The sequence below is a fragment of the Spinacia oleracea genome, chromosome 4 (assembly GCF_020520425.1).
Source record: "Spinacia oleracea cultivar Varoflay chromosome 4, BTI_SOV_V1, whole genome shotgun sequence".
In the NCBI taxonomy this organism is placed as follows: Eukaryota; Viridiplantae; Streptophyta; class Magnoliopsida; order Caryophyllales; family Amaranthaceae; genus Spinacia; species Spinacia oleracea.
In genome coordinates this window covers 42,469,803-42,482,973 of record NC_079490.1, presented here as the reverse complement: position 1 = coordinate 42,482,973, position 13,171 = coordinate 42,469,803, and the positions used below count along the sequence as shown (strand labels likewise).

The following is a 13,171-nucleotide window of genomic DNA, read 5'->3' as shown; positions in this document are numbered from 1 at the left end:
GGCCTTGTAAAACCAATGGGATAGTCCATTGGGTGAGATTGTATTTGGATTTTTAAATTGATTTTTGGAAATTGTATATTGTACCGAGTTCCGGAATGGGAACGGCCTCGGGGATTGGATTTTGGCTCTTGGATTTTGAACATGCTTTTAGAAATTGGAATTTCCACACGGAGTTGCTCCAACCGCTTAATAAGGATAATGGTATCGTCATCATCCCAATGGGGAGACACAAATTAGGTGTCTACAGTAACATTAGCAGCAACAACAAACATCATCATTCGTGTACCAATACTATTGTTTTGAATCTTTTGATCATCCTTTAACGTGTTTTTCGCTGAATTTCTAGCAAACGGGGATTATAGATTCGTCAAGTACTAATAAATGTGTACTTTAATCATATATGAAATAACATGCAAACCGTAATGAGCATATAAAATGAACCTTCTTGTAATGTTGAGAGGGTTGCTTTAATTGTTTCCACTTCTCTTGTTCCAGGTTTTGCTTGTTTTTCCTTGTTCGATCTTAGTCTGAATAACCTAGGAACTGACATAGGTGGAATAAAGTTGTTTTTGTTCCCTCCTCCTTTGATCTTATTACTTTGAACCTGAAAATTTTGCATAATAAAAAGTAAGTACGCAATGGATTCATTAAACTTACCAGGGAAGGGGAAATAAAAGGGGAGAGTAAATGGAATTAGAATAGTTGTAAGTTGTGTAGGCAGTTTAATTACTCTTCAGATTCATCCTTGGCCGCATTTGATTGTTGAATGCACTCCCCATACCAACAGTTAGTTAGTAGCCAGCACCACAGACCATCAACTGTAGCACCAACCTGACCAAGCCTCTGACCATTTTCCTTTACTGAACTAGCAGACTCAAACCTGGTCAGCACCCCACCATACAGCAACAGAACCTTCTAATACTGGCCCAAAAGTCAAACTGGTGGACCACGTTAAACAAACCAAACTTCGAAAATCGCATTGAACACTACACATTACACTAAAACATGTTGTCACCACTACGGAACCTGGGGAAAGGGTTGTTCCAAAATTATTGTTTATAATAAATAAAAACCAGAAATGTAGCATTTAAAATTCTAAATAAAATATAAACCAGAAATGTCACTGAAACTTACTGATTATCTGACTTGTGTACCATCTCTTCTCCCTTTACCTCAATTCCACCTTTCCCTTTGTGTGTGAAGGAAAGTATGCCAATCACAGTCTTGGCATCTATACATGAAGTGCTAATTAAATTTCAGACCTAGAGCATGTCTTGAAACTAGTTTTTACAGTTTTGGCATCTAGATATGAATTGCTGAATAAGTCTCTCCTTCATAAGTTGACATCTGACACATGGTCATGGTTGCCTAGGATACTGACACCTCCCCCCCCTCCTCCTATTTCATTTTACTACGTCACTATGGTGCCACGCCCTAATTTTTCTACCTTTAGGACCAGAAATTCCAACCAGATCATTCAAACACCTATCATCCTGTAAATGCAATCTTGACTGTACATGTAATGCAGAGAATGCTCAGTGTGCTTATGAGAGACAATACGGTGAAATGAGTTCCAGCAGTGGCGTTCTTAGTGAAGACATTGTATCATTTTGCAATCAGAGCGAGCTTAAACCCCAACGTTGTTTTTGGTGGTAAAATATTTAGAAACTGGTGTACAGTGAGCATGCTGTTGGTATAACAGATCTGGGTCAAGGTGAACTAAGCATTGTGGATTAACTTGTTGATAAAGGTGAAACAGGTGACCGTAATGTGAGGCTTCTCTGCAGTTCCTTGATTCATTATGCCAAAATAAGTCTATTCACAACGCATATTTTCGTGTTTTTAGGTCTCATTAAGTTTCTGGTTTTTCCAGATTTATCAGATCATTCCCCACTGGTACTCAAATGATTTGGTGGTAAAGCATAATCTCATAAGCTGGATAAGTAGAGACTGCTATGTAGAATGATTACTGATAATAAACTCAGGCAGAATTTCATACACATAATCAGAATTAAATCAAATTGAGAAATTGATTTTAATTGAAGTGAAAATTGAAAAACGAGATAGAGCAACAAGAATTGACGGGAACAAAACATTAATATTCAGTATGAATCAGAACATCGATAATCTCAGATTGCAGATTTGTACAATAAATTGAAGAAATTCTAGTGAAAAGTACAGCTTATTATTCATGTAGTACTCGTGAAACATAATAAAATATATATGCAACTCATATGTTAGGTGTAAACAGACTTCCAGTCTCGGAACTGAGATAATATGGCCAATTCTAAGTTTGACACCTACGCAACTCTGCATACAAGCATTCAACAAATTAAAGCTGCTGCCATCACCAACAAATCAACCCTCCACACAAACAAATAAAATCACCCAAATTTCCACAAATAAAATATTGTGTCAATTGAAAATCAATGCAATCCACATTTGACAAATTAACCCAAAGTACAGTAAAATTAATGGAAGATTTCAGAAAATACCTGAATTCGTGCAAGCTAGTTCAATTCATCGCAAATCGGTTATGAAGTCCGCGAGGGAAGGAAGAATTTAAATTGTCGACAATTATCCACTCAAAGACGATGGTTTAAGGGGGAAATTAAAAAAAAAAACCTAGTTGTAGTTTACATATCCCAAATACTTCGGGGGTCTTTTTGGGGGGAAATAATTGTTGAAAATTGAAAAACTTCCCTCCCGATTTTTAGAAATCCAGAAGAATTCAGAGTTATCAAAAAAATTTAGAGAGAAAAATAAGCCATGAAAGGCGGAGGAACAAAAGAGGAACGATTTTGTTTCCTTTCTTTAGAGCTTGGAGCATAGAGCAGCAAAAGCGGAGTAAGGGAGGACGATTGGACGAATGTTAAACAAGATATTTAATTATTTATTGATATTTAGTGACCAACTAGGATTATTATTGGGTGGACCAGCACCCATTTTCTATACATAGCTGATGTGGCGTAAAAAGTTATCCACCATGGACCAGCCAGAGCACTACACATGGCAAAAAGATTCATAAGCCAAGAATAAAAAATGTTAAAAGCCCAAGTCAAAAAGAGGCCCACTAAGCCATCTGTTAACATCTGACAAGTACACATGTACCCTTTAGAGGGGTTAGCCAATCGGACAACTAAGATTTTGGGAACAAATCTCAAAACCATAATCCTATAGATAGTGTCATTCCAAAGGAAAAAGGGCATTCAATTTTATTTTCACATACCTTAACTATTTTGCTATATCTTCTCTAAGAATATTTTCTCTCTCAAGCAAATACTTAAGCATAAAAACGAATACTCCTACACAAATATTCTTGTTTTGCAGGTTGTGAGAGTGCCAGCACATATCTGATACCTCCCTAGAAGTGCTGACACATCAGCATCGAAAAAAACCACACATCATTTGGCGGCGTCTGAGGGGAGGTGCAATACCATGGCAGACTTACAATCCGACATGGACAAGCATGGTAGTGACTCAATAGAGAGGCTTCCGCGAGAAAGGAGTCAGTCATCTTCATGTCGAAGAAACTAATCGACTCACCATTGCAGGGCATACACCATACCGCCTTACGGAGATTGAGGTAATCAATGAAGAAGATCCTAACGCCGGACTACCTTCTCTTGGTGGACATCTCAGCTCAAGCGTCAGAGATACAGTGTTAGATGAAAACTTGGACCTTCCTGTCTCGGTAGGGACGCTGCGAGAAATCTTGGTCGGGTTTCAAAAACATATGAAAATCAAACTCTCCAACAACAAATGAGCACTATTGTAGGGGGTGTTTTTGGTCGCATCGCAAGTATGCGCTTTCCCTACAAGGGGCGGTTTTTTTAGAAAACCATCGTATTTTTGTACCTCGAAGGAGTCGTCACCCTCGTTTGGAAAGACCGCAAGTGACTCTATTTTGGATAAGGCTTTGAATCCTCGAAACGGATGGGTGAGATCCGGGCACGGGAACGAGATTCTTATTCCGCGAGGTTTAGAAATTATTCAAGTACGTGACATAGCATTTCAAAAATATACCCTTTATTAGACTTTGCGGGTTTGAATTTTAGAGCAAATAGAATCTCTACTTTGTATGGTGGTCACTTTGCTTTAAAGGTTAATTTAAAGGAACCTAAGATCGGTTTGTCCAAGAAATTATCTTTGTTAAGCGTGATGTAACCTTGTATTTGGTTGTATTTAGCATGTATGGTGATGAAAGCAATAAACCAAATAAGGCAGCATCAGTAAAAAAAGTGCGAAATTAGTAAATACAAGACCCCCTACAGATGGACTAGGGAGTAGGTCCACATTGCCTAGATGGACTAGGCAAGTAAAGATGCGGAATTGAAAGTGCGGTATTGAAATTGCGGAATTGAAAGTGCGATATTGAAATTGCGGAATTGAAAGTGCGATATTGAAATTGCGGAATTGAAAGTGCGGAATTGAAAGATGCGGTATTGAAAGGTGCATAATTGAAATTGCATAATTGAAACTTGTACTTGGGCACATGAGATTCGAACGCCAAGCGGCTCCTTAAAAATAAGTGCGCCCGACACGAATTCAAAGCCAAAAATCTCAACTTGGGAGAAGTTGCTCATCCCAAAATATCATAGATTTTGCATATAGAACTTGAACTTGAAATTTTGAATCTTGAAATATCGAATTTTAAATAATTGAACTTGAACTTGAAATATTGAACTTGTACTTGAAATATTGAAACTTAAGAGACGTGAATCTCAAAGATCGGGCCTTTTAATGTTGAAAAGGTTAGATCTTTGATGTGCTCTTACTTTGAAAGGATCCTAGTTTAGGGAAGTAGTCATGAGCAACCCTAAACATTGTGGGATCTTGAAATTTGAAAACTTGAACTTGTATATTGAAAAATGGAGTCTTGAATCTTAAAAGACTAAACCTTTAAAAGTTAAAAAGGTGTCATCTTTGATTACTCCATGTTTGAAAGTGATTCTAGTTCAAAGAAGTGGTTGCAAACAACTTTGATCATCCTTGAATCTTGAAAGTTTGCATTTTTGTATTTTGAAAAGTTTGGATTTTGAAAAGATGTATGATTGTTGCAAGTGACATTTTTAGTAATAAAAATGCCAACTTGCTAATCATTTTTAAAGTAGGAAAATCAAAGAAACATGATTGAATATGGTGGGATTCGGAATTACCTATTTAGGTTTAGGCAAGAATTCCTTTTAGAGCTCCCAATTGCTTAGAATTTTGAAGTTTGTATGTGTTTTTTGAAGGATTTTGATTAGTATTTTGAGGCGTAATTTTGGTATTACGATGTTGTATTTGAAATCTCACTCCCGTAATGCTGGGATTAGGGGGTTTTTATAGGAAAAATGGCCGTAAAACGCCAGCCATCGCCAGCGCAGCACACAGTTGGCAGCGCTGGGCGCTGGTGACGTGGCATGAATGCCGCCAAAAAGGAAGGAAAGATGCAGTCCTTGATTTGTCTTGTATGGGTGTACCTTCGTACGAATAGTACGATGCTTGGCGTGTAGTGTTTGCTTGGAGGTTAAGGCTTGATTTTGCGTCTAAAAACAAGCCGTTTCGGGTTTTGAACTTCGATTTTACGGGACGAGGCCCGGCTCGCTCGGTTTTGTGGGTCGGCGCCCGAATTTGACTTCCTTATATGATTTTGAGTGGAAAAGGCCTAGTAAAACCAATGGAATGGTCTACTAGATGAGATTGTACTTGGATTTTGAAATTGGTTTTTGAAAATTGTATTTTGTACCGAGTTCCGGAAGGGGAACGGCCTCGGGGAATGGATTTTGGATCTTGTATTTTGGACATGTTCTTAGCAATTGGGAATTCCGCATGGAGTTTCTCCAACCGCCTAGTAAGGATAATTGTATCGTCATCATCCCAGAGGGGAGACACAAATTAGGTGTCTACAGAAGCCCCCACTTTGACTGAGAGTTCGGTTAGGAAAGCGCAAGTCAAAGTATTTCGAAAGGGACAGAGAATGATCAAGATGTTCTGTAATCAAGACCACTCTTTGTACGCCGGTACCTGCACAAAACAGGCGTTAGAAAAAAAATATAGAGTCTACCTCCGTGCGACTGTGATGACTCCGGTCCGTATCTGTACTTGTGCTCTTCGTCCTTTGTTTTTGGGACGGAGCTTGGCATCGAAAATTTTGAATCCTTGAATTTTGAACCTTGAGGTTTTGAATCTTAAATTTTTGAATTTTGAATGCCCGGAGTTGATCCGTTGAGAATGTGCTTTGCTGGGGATAAGAGCTTTTTACTAGCGCTTAATATTTTAAAATTTCGGCTGACTTTCCTGGAGCTTGGGTCCGTTGGGAGTCAAACGCGTGAGTCATTGTATTTTTTGGACTTTGTATTATTGAAATATTCATCTGTTTGTACTTGGAAATACAGGTGTATACCCGCATTTTCGATGGATGGCCTGATGCGACGTTTGATGCTTGGTGCGGAAGACCGTAGCAGTAAAGGACGTGCAATCAGCACGGGAGACCACGCGCGGCAGAATCTGTGCATGCAGCAGGCAGCGCTGGACGTTGGGATCCGCGTCCGACGCGGGGCTGTGCTATAAAAGCTCCCCTTGCCGTGCCATTTTGAGGCACACTCTCTTGAATTCTTTGCTCTTCTTTCTCAAAGGTCGATTAAGCTCTTCCCTTGGTCTTGGTCTTGTTCTTGCCTTGTCCATGTAAGTATTTCATGTTTTTGCTTATGAAATAACTCTAGGATTGCATGTAGCTTTGATTTTCTCGTACTTTGGAATGACGCTTGTATGCTTAAGCTTCTTGAATCTTGTAGAAAATTGTTTGATAGCCACCCGAACTTGAACTGTTGGAACTTGTAGTTTTGAATTTTTTTTTGAAAATTTTCTTGAATGTTGTACCTGGCATTTGTAAATAGTAGTCTCACTGGTGACCTAGCGGGGTCCTAGGTAGAGAATAAGCTAGGATGCCTAGATGTTGTTTTTGTGGAGTTTTGGAATGTTGGCTTCGGCATGGGTAGCCTAGGCGTTGATGTTGAACTTGTATACCTGCTTCGGCGTGGGTAGCCTAGGCGTTGGCGTAGAACTTGTATACCTGCTTCGGCGTGGATAACCTAGGCGTTGGTGTAGAACTTGTATTTTTGAACTAGAGGTCCCTGGCTGAATTAACACTGGCGATTTTTGAATTGTTGACTTTGAATAGGCTAGTATAGGATAGCCCCAAGTTTAGAATTTCGACACTTTGTACTCCATTTGATTTAGTATGCCTCGTCACACTCGGAGGAAGCTCGCCGAATGTTCGGTGGTTCGAGCTGCTGAGGAGGATGCTTCGGATGATGAAGCGGCTGCGATAAATGCGCCAGATGGGTGTATGGTTCCCCGGGGAGCACCTGTTTTTGTTGGTACTGCGTGGAGTCCTTCCGACCTGGTGTTTCGACCGGAGTTTCACTTGACTCAGCGGCCTCGCGCCGGCTTGGTGAGTCTTGTACTTATGTTTTGAATTTGTATTTTGTACTTGCATAGGTTTTGAGCTGACTCGTTCACCTTTAGGCCGATGGAAAGTCGTTTCGCACTTTTTGGTCCTTTGCGGAGGTTCAGAAGGCCTTTAAAACCCTTCGTGCTGATGAGGAGGCCATGGAGATCTGGTCACAAACGGGCCTGGCTGATTTCTGGCGTGCCATGGGAAGCACTTCGAGGAGAACGGGGATCAAACCGTGGCTGTGGGCTTTGTTGGAGCGATGGTGGAATACCACCAACACCTTCCACATGGCCTAGGGGGAGATCACCATTATCCCCTTTGAATTCGCCATGATTACAGGTCTTCCTTTTTCTGAGAGGAACGTGACCTTTGATTCTGAGCTGACGTGGCGCTCGGCTGCTGCCAGGGACTTGCTTTCCCCTTTTGTTGGCTTGTTAGAGGACGACACCCATGCTTCCGTGATGGTGATTATGGATGCTATGTGTGGTGTGGGTGTGGCCGCAGAGCAGAGGGTTAGGCTCTTCCTCCTAGCTTTGGTGAGCAGAGTGGTGGCCCCGAGTAGGAATAGTCGGGTACATTAGGTTCTTGTCCGTTCTGCGGGACTTGAGAGCTGTTTCGAGCTACAACTGGGGTGGTTTGGCATATAGCTGTGAGGTTATGATACATATGACAATACATAAATCATGCGGAAACAACCATTAAGTCAGGAATACATATTATTTACACATAATCATATAGCATAATTTAGATGCATACTCTTTGTTGCGTGCCTTCCCTAGCTGCGCCCGAACCGAACAAGAACAAGTCTTTAGGACTCCAAGTGTCTTCCCTCCGTAGATAGTCCACAGCACGTCCGGATCCGCCTTAAGATTGACCAACTAGAATCGCCCTTAAGGTACTAGAATTTTCGGCACTATTGAGCAAGGAATGTGGCTGAATTTTTCTCTTAAAACTCACTTTGAATACTTGAATTAATCTCTAAAAATATGTGACCCTAGGCACGTATTTATAGAGTTATGGAAAGGGAATTGGAATCCTAGTAGGATACGAAATAATTAAACTTAGAATCCTATAAGAACTCTAATTAATTAATTTATCCTTTTAGGAATAGGAATTTAATCATATACTAATTCTAATAGTTTTAGGAATCGTGCATGAACACAAACTCACACACACACACGGCAGCCACGAGGGTCGCCCATGCGTGCGTGCGAGCAGCAGCCCACGCAGCGAGGCCCATGGCCTTAGGCGCGCGCTGGGCCTGCCTTGCGGTGGGCCTGGGCGCTGCCTTGGCTGGGCGCGCGTTTGGCTTGCTGGGCGATGGCCCGACTTCGTGCTGGGCCTTCGTCCGGCAGGCCTCGTCCGATGCTAATTCGCACGATACGCTTCCGATTAAATTCCCGGTTCCGGAATTCATTTCCGATACGAACAATATTTAATATTTCCGTTTCCGGAATTATTTTCCGATTCCGATAATATTTCCGATTCTGACAATATTTCCGTTTCCGGCAATATTTCCGATTCTGGTAATATTTCCATTTCCGATAATATTTTCCGATACGTACCATATTTCCGTTTCCGGCAACATCTACGACTTGGATAATATTTATATTTCCGATACGATCCATATTTCCGTTTCCGGCAATATCATCGTTTCCGGAGTATTCATTTCTTGCCTGTGACGATCTCAGCTCCCACTGAAACCAAGATCCGTCGATTCCGAATATCCATAGATGGAGTATCTAATGCCATTAAATACTTGATCCGTTTACGTACTATTTGTGTGACCCTACGGGTTCAGTCAAGAGTAAGTTGTGGATTAATATTATTAATTCCACTTGAACTGAAGCGGCCTCTAGCTAGGCATTCAGCTCACTTGATCTCACTGAATTATTAACTTGTTAATTAATACTGAACCGCATTTATTAGACTTAACATAGAATGCATACTTGGACCAAGGGCATTATTTCCTTCAGTCTCCCACTTGTCCTTAGGGACAAGTGTGCATTTCCTAATTCCTTTGTCCCTTGATGCTTGCTCTTGAACATAAGGTAAGAGTTGTCATCCTTATTATGTCCAGAGGTGTTCCTCGGTTTCAGAGTTCAACTGATCAAATAAACAGATAATCATAGCCTATGATTCATCCGAGCACGGCCATGCATTTCACAGTTTCTAGCTCTCCGAGTGGCCTTGTACAACTTTTAAGCGTCTCATCCCGATTTATGGGAGGACAATCCCAATCTTGCAATCTTGAGATTAGACTTCGTTTGATAGGTGATTACCTGAGCGTTGCCTTTATAGCCTCCTTTTACGGTGCGACAGTTGGTCAACGTCAAAGCAACCAGTTCTCAAACAAGTAATCTCAAATCACTCAGGTATTGAGGATTTAGTGTCTAATAATTTTAATGAAATTTACTTAAGACAGATTTTCATCTCTTACAGTAAAGTTTCATAGGTCTTGTCCGATACTAGTCTTCCCAAAGTAAGTATCTATGCAAATGATTATGACATTGCCATGTCCACATAGTTCAAGAAACAGAACTACTAGTCATCTTGCATTCTAGTCGTCTAACGTTTTCTATGCGTCCAATTTTATAGAAAACTCTGACTAGGGACCATTTTCAACCTTTGACATTCAAGTTCACTTGATAGACATTTCTTAGTCACAGGACTGGTCCTGACAGTCTATCTTGAATATTTCGTCAAATTTGAAAGGACTCATCATTTAATACTAAACCAAGATTAAATGGAATATGAAAATACATTTCATATATGATAAATGTTCAACCCCAATGTTTTACAACCATGGGCCTCAAACCCATCTTCTAAAACAGTTCATGGAATTCAAAGCTATGCTTGATTTCCAGTGCTACAATGTGAGTGTTGCTTCTCACTTGTTGCATAGGTTTAGTTATCATGCTTTGCCAATCTTAATATCCTTTTCATCGAATGTTCTTCGAGATATGATGATAAGATCTTTTCGAGTTTGTTTACTATGTGATCTAGTCTTTCTTACTTCGATGGTGGTTTTACTCATTTTGCAATGAAGAACCATCAAGTTAGCAGACGTTTTTCTTGCTTCAAGAGTGGTTCTACGCATTTTTCAATGAAGAATCATCAAGCCAGCAGATAGGTGATCTACCCAAGTTCAGTGAAGAACTTTAAACAACCCTGTTTTATTGCTTCTTAGGCAATAATTACTTTTACTTCAACTTTATAGGTTGCTAGTGATGCTTTGTTTGGAATTACTTATCCAAGCAGTTCACAGATATGTGGAATACTCTCAACTATATCTTAGAACATAGAAATCATTATTTTAATTTCCCACGCAACAACTCATGGTCTCCAACCCATGTTGCCATTTTCAAAACACGATGCTCTATAGCTCGTCCTTATCAATGGTTAACTCCAAAGGGTCTTGCTTGATACTTTGCCAGTGTTTATGCGTGTAGCATCAATATTTAGCATATCTTTATTTCCTTGAATCAAGAACTATTCCTATGTACCTTTTCAAGTACCATAAGTATTCTTGATCTCAATCTAGTTGATCTTTACTTAGATCAATAGAGATTGGTATATGTTCGTCATGGCTAAAGTCATACGATACGTTTTTGGCGATCCTCATATTATATCATACATGATAAATTCTTTTGCAGAATAATTCCCAATTGAATTCTATTCATGTAACTTTAGCTTATCTAGTTTCAGTAGATACTAAATCCAGCTAAATTCTTTGACATATAATATAGGTTAAGAATCTTATTTAGATCCTTTGATGTTTAACTTAGTAAATGCTTATACATAGTTCAAACATCCTTTACTTAGATTTATTCACATGGGTCGAATATCTCCAATGGAGACTTTCGTGTTTGATTTAGTAAATGCCATTTACTTAATCCAAAACAATATCATAAGATCTTTGTAAATAGATCTTAATACCCAGTATGTACTAAGTTTCGCCATGGTCCATTATTGATGAATAATTTCAAATCTAAGTCATTAGCATTTGAATGTTGTTTCACAATAGAGAGATATGTGTGTGATACACATAGGACCAATTAAGTTTTATGTACTCCCACTAAACTTCTTATATATCTATAAGAATCATGTACATTTTATGAAACTAAAATACTTATTAGCTTCACTAAAATAGACTTCCAATTCCCAATTGCTTGCTTAAATCTGTACTTAGATTTCATAAGCTAGCATTCCTTTTCAAGCATTTATTTGGATCCATAAATCCTATGACATACCATGTACATAGTTTCTTCCAACATTTGACTGAGGAAGATGTTTTGTTATCCAATTGCCATATGTACCAATATGCAATCATTGCTTGATTTATAGACTTGAGCATTATGATTATGCATGAGGTTTCAATACAATCCACGCCGTGAATTTGCTTGTAACCTTTAGCAACTAATCTAGCTTAGTGTGTGAACACAATTTCAGGTTTGATGGTTTTTATCCTTGCAACCAATAGGTGTGAAACTATTCTTGCAAATCAACAAAATTTCAATTTTGTCATCAAAACATTGAGTATGTTTTATGGCCTCTAACCATTTAAAACATTTGAGTCTATATATGGCCTCTAACCATTTTAGGGAATCTGGATTTCGTCTTAGCTTTCTTACAAGTCACAAACTCATTAATCTACATGATAATAGTTTGACTGTAAGTTGTAGGTTTCTTCACTATCTAATAGAAGAATTGCATAGTTTCAGTGACCTGAACTCCATGTTTCTTCACTATCCAATAGAAGAATCTCATAGTTTCGGTGATTTGAACTCTATGCCTACTTGGGTATAGAACATCAAACAATAGAATATCAATAGCGACTTGAAAGTCCTTTGAATATTCTGTTCTCCTTGAAGCACTTGTAAAGTCTTCTAAGAGATGTCTATTCTTTAAAGCCACTTCTAAAGTCTTTAAAGAATAAGTTCGGATTTTCTGAAGCACTTCGAAAAGCCTCCGGAATGTCCGTTTATGTTTGTTGTTCGCCTCGAAGACTTTCGAGGTCTATTTTCTCCCACTTGTCATTTTGGAAACGAATCTCCAAAAGGACATTATTTCGAGCAAACAAACATTATGTTCTCAAAATTCGTGGTAGAAACAATACCCTTGTGCCTCATTTGAATAAATCACAATGAAACATATATCTATACTTGGGCCTTAGTTTGTCGAATGACAAACACTAAGCTCCCACTGAGTTTTGCAACTCTCTAGATATATTTTATGAAAAGTTATTCTGAAATTACTTTTCAATAGCTTTGACGAATTTGGTTTAGTTTGGTGGTAGTTGAGCATTTTGTTTTAGAAATTATAGGAAAAGTCTTTATGATCCATCATTGATCGAATCAAGTACTAATTGACTTCGATTATTCCAACTAAGATATGCCATATCTTATGGACCTAGATTGTGAAATTACAACACACAATCATTGATGATCATATTTGGTCTCAAGTAATCATCAACATGATCTAACCTAGATCTTTATGATTTCTTGCCAAGTGGATTTTATACTTCTGAATCTTTGAACTAGCCAAACAGATTCAACTTATATCACATTTGAGTAAATAAACCTATATTCATTTAAATCCATGTGAAATAATAAAGTCATAAAATCTTTCTTTAGCTTTGAACTCTATTGTCTAGGCGTTCTAACAATAGTTCATATCTTTTGTTACTTTCAACAAGTAAGACTAGTTGTCTTAAAATGATCTAGAAAT

General features: G+C 38.8%; 1 long non-coding RNA gene across 5 annotated transcripts; it reads right to left on the bottom strand.

The window, feature by feature from the left end:
- Positions 1–283: 283 nt before the first annotated feature.
- On the bottom strand, positions 284–2,898 carry LOC110805613 (uncharacterized). Of its 5 annotated transcripts, XR_008918493.1 has the most exons (4): positions 2,496–2,873; positions 1,135–1,231; positions 731–1,026; positions 284–604 (listed from the first exon to the last, which is right to left on the bottom strand). It is a non-coding gene; the product is annotated as an uncharacterized lncRNA (long non-coding RNA). The 5 variants fall into 5 exon arrangements; XR_002538065.2 differs by having other exon boundaries at positions 731–2,310; positions 2,496–2,880; XR_002538064.2 differs by having other exon boundaries at positions 1,135–2,873.
- Positions 2,899–13,171: the final 10,273 nt, after the last annotated feature.